General features: G+C 43.2%; 1 pseudogene; it reads right to left on the reverse strand.

Annotated features, from left to right (window-relative positions):
* Nucleotides 1–3095: 3095 nt before the first annotated feature.
* On the reverse strand, nucleotides 3096–3476 carry LOC129006326 (large ribosomal subunit protein eL22-like; annotated as a pseudogene).
* Between the last annotated feature and the right edge of the window lie 804 nt (nucleotides 3477–4280).

Consider the following 4280-nt stretch of genomic DNA (forward strand, 5'->3'; position numbering starts at 1 on the left):
ACTTGCTTATGATTCCTCGAATCAAGGCTGTAAAGATATTTTTCTATGTTTCCTTCAAATAGTTTTAAGGTTTTCTCAAGGTCTAATGTCTAATCCATCTAGAATTTTTATGTGGTTGCAAGGAAGGAATCAAACTTAAATTTTTCCCTAAATGAGTATCTAAATGTCCTAATGCTCTTTATTGCCTAGTCTATCCTTTTACCACTACTTTGAACATAAAGTAGTTTGCTAGCTACTCATTTCCGAGGGGAGTTCTGGGAAAATCTCTCTACATCATGTCTGTCACAAGGTCAAGGAAACAAAAATGCAAAATAGACATATAATTTCAATAAATGCTGAAACCATATTTGATGAAATTAAACAGGCCTCCCTAACTTAAAAACAGTAATAAAACAAACTTAGGATAAAAATAAAGGAAATAATGGGACATTTCCTTAACAAGATAACTGCTTTTTAATTTTTATATTTATAATTTTTCTAATTAAAAAAAGAATAAAAATAGAGATGAGGGGTCTTGCTGTGTTGCCCAGGCTGGTCTCGAATACCTGGGCTCAAGTGATCCTCCCGCTTCAGCTTCTGAAAGTGCTGGGATTACAGGAATGAGCCACCATGCCTGACCAACTACTTTTATCTTAAATAGTTCATATGTACATACCAGAGAAAGGAGAAATGTATTCTTTATTAAATCAGGAACGAGGTAAAGATGCCATTATTGGCCAGGCTTGGTGGCTCATGCCTATAATCCCAGCACTTTGGGAGGCCAAGGTGGGAGGATCACTTGATCCCAGGAGTTTGAAACCAACCTTGGGAACACAGCATGATCCCATCTCTACTAAAAATTAAAAAACAAAACAAAACACATTAGCCGGGCATTGTGGCACACACCTATTACTGGGGAGGCTGAAGCAGGAAGATCGCTGAAGCCTAGTAGTTTGAGGCTGCAGTGAGCTATAATCACACCACTGCACCCCAGCCTGGGTGACAGAGTGAGACACTGTTCTAAAAAATAAATAATTAAAAATTTTAAAATTAAATTAAAAATTTTAAAAATAAAAAAAGATGCCACTATAAACAAGTGTTTGGCTGGGCACGGTGGCTCATGCCTGTAATCCCAGCACTTTGGGAGGCAGAGGCAGGTGGATCACTTGAGGTCAGGAGTTCAAGACCAGCCTGGCCAACATGGAGAAACCCTGTTTCCACTAAAAATACAAAAATTAGCTGGGTGTGGTAGCACACACCTATAATCCCAGCTACTAGGGAGGCTCAGGCAGGAGAATTGCTTGAACCCAGGGGGCGGAGGTTTCAGTGAGCTGAGATCGTGCCACTGCACTCCAACCTGGGTGACAGAGTGAGACTTTGTCTCAAAAAAAAAAAAATTAACATAAGTGTTTGGAAATCAATTTATTTCTGTATACCAACAGAAACTAGCCCAAACATGTAAAGGGAAACTCCTGGGCAAAATGATAGTATGGAGCCAGTGGACCCAGTTAACAAACCTCCTTCCAATATTCTCGAAAGTGACCAGTGAAATTAAAGATAGGGGAGACTGGCATCAGTGGCAGGAACTAGAGAAATATGCCAACCATATGCCAGGCCTCAAAGCAAGGTGGGTAGCCAGCTGGATCTAATCATACCTCTTATTATTTATTATTATTCTATTATTTGCTAAACTTCTCTGAACCTGGTATTGTGCTAAGGCTGTATATACATTATCCTATTTAATCCTTGCATCAGTAAACCTATCAAGTAGATATCCTTATCCCCATTTTAAAAAATAAGATCTATTATATATATCTGATTCAAGGGTAGAGGGTGGCAGATCCCAGTTTGGAAGCTAGGTAGATCTGATTCCAAAATTCATGGTCCTCTGCATGAACAGGCCTCTTGACTCTCAAGTCCCAGGAAAGGCACTCAATAGAGAATCTGGAGAAGAGTGGAGGTGCGAAAGGGACGAACGGGATATGGGGGGCGCAGAGTGGCAAGCCCTGTGCAGTGAGGGGTGAACACTCATAACCACCTGCATGAATGAAGTGCCCTAATGTGCAGACGTTTCTCTTTCACTTAATGCTCCCATGACCCGGGCAGGTAGCCTCACAGTTGACGCAGACTGTGACGGTACCTGCCAGGGTCATGGCACATACAGAATGTGAGGCTTGGAGAAGTTAGGAGGTGGCACACAGAAACTAGTTAGGGATTTGGGGATTTGCCTCCTATGTGCCTGTACTGCCTCCACAGGCAATGCTACAGGATGTACTTAGGTCCTTCCAGCCTGGCTGGGCCGGGGCACAAGTGGTGGGAAATCTGGCAGGGGCTTGCTCTCCCAATCCATACCCAAAGGCAAAGGGCCAAAGGAAACAGGAAATAGGGGGTGGTCATCTCTCTGGGGAGAGAGATGGGGTGAGAGGACAGCCCAATTAAAAGAGCCTCAGTGGCTGGGAGGGCCTGAGCTGTACAAAGCCTCCTTGTCTTCTTCCTTTGGCACAAGAGAGGATTTCCAGAGGTACCAGGAAGACTCGTGCTGGGAGAGCTCTCAGTGAGTGCTGGGCAAGCCTAGCCCACTCTGCACAGAGGAAGAGGGGCTACTAACCCAAGGCACAGAAGTTATAGCCAGAGAAAGTGAGCCAGTGAAGTGTGAATGTGGATGTCTCTCTTGGGGGAAGGAAACAGAGGGGGGACTCGATGGGTTGAGATTTGTTTTTTTGAAGTTGGATGTAGTGGCTCACTCCTGTAATCCTAGCACTTTAGGAGGCTGGGGCAGGAGGATGGCTTGAGTGCAGGAGTTCAAGACCAGCCTGGACAACATAGCCATACCCTGTCTCTACAAAAAAATTTAAAAATTAGCCGGGTGTGGTGACACACACTTGTAGTCCCAGCTACTCAGGGGGCTGACGTGGAAGGTTGGCAGGAGCTCGGGAAGTTGAGGCTGCAGTAAACTATGATTACATTACTGCATGCCAGCCTGGGTGACAGAGTGAGACCCATCTCAAAAAAAGAAAAAAATAAGTTTTTTTTGTTTCTTTTTCTTTCTTTCTTTTGTTTTTTTGTTCCCAAGTTTTATTCCAGAACTCATACAAGATATTCCAGATAAATGAAATTTAATCCTCGTTTTCCTCTTCTTCGTCTTGGTTAATTTGGAAGTAACATAATTCATAACTCTTTGCTGTTAGCAGCTACGCAAACCAATCATGTAGATTATTCTTCTTCAAATATTTTTTGGTGTGATATTTCAAATACCTTTTGGAAAAAGGCACCTCAGATGTCACAGTGATCTTTCTCTTGCTCCTTTCGATGGTCACCACCCCTCCACCAAGTTTCCCAGCTTTTCAGTTCACTTTGATCCTCTCTTGCAGAAACTGCTCAAAATTGGCAGCGTCCATGATTCCATATTCTACGGAGTGGGTGCAATCAATACTGAGCTTCAGAACCTGCTTCTTTTTTTTGCCCCTTTTCACCACAAGCTTTTTCACAGGCGCCATAGCAGCAGTGGAGGCAGAAAGAGAACTGCTTCTTTTTAAATCGTTATTAATTTTATAAAATTTCAGTAGCTTTGGGGGTACAAGTAATATTTGGTTACATGAATGAATTGTATAATGGTGAATTCTGAGATGTTAGTGTATGCACCACCCAAGTAGTGTTCATCGTACCCAATATGTAGTATTTTATCCCACACTCCCCACCCATCCTCCCCCATCTGAGTTTCCAGAGTCCATTATATCACTCTGTATGTGTCTGTGTCCTCATAGCTTATCTCTCACTTATAAGTGAGAACATATGGTATTCGGTTTTCCATTCCTGAGTTACTTCACTTAAAATAATGGTCTCCAACTTCATCCAAGTTGCTTCAAAAGACATTATTTCAGCCGGGTGTGGTGGCTCACGCCTGTAATCCCAGCACTTTGGGAGGCCGAGGCAGGCAGATCATGAGGTCAGGAGATCGAGACCGTCCTGGCTAACACAGTGAAACCCCGTCTCTACTAAAAATACAAAAAAAATTTAGCCGGGCATGGTTGCAGGCCTCTGTAGTCACAGCTACTCGGGAGGCTGAGGCAGGAGAATGGCGTGAACCCGGGAGGTGGAGGTTGCAGTGAGCTGAGATCGCGCCACTGCACTCCAGCCTGGGCAACAGAGTGAGACTTCATCTCAAAAAAAAAAAAAAGACATTATTTTGTTCCTTTTTATGGCTGAGTAGTAGTCCATGGTGTATATATACCACATTTTCTTTATCCACTCATTGGTCAATGGGCAGTTAAGGTGGTTCTGTACCTTGGGAATTATGAACT

This window comes from Pongo pygmaeus, chromosome 8 (genome assembly GCF_028885625.2).
Source record: "Pongo pygmaeus isolate AG05252 chromosome 8, NHGRI_mPonPyg2-v2.0_pri, whole genome shotgun sequence".
NCBI lineage: Eukaryota > Metazoa > Chordata > Mammalia > Primates > Hominidae > Pongo > Pongo pygmaeus.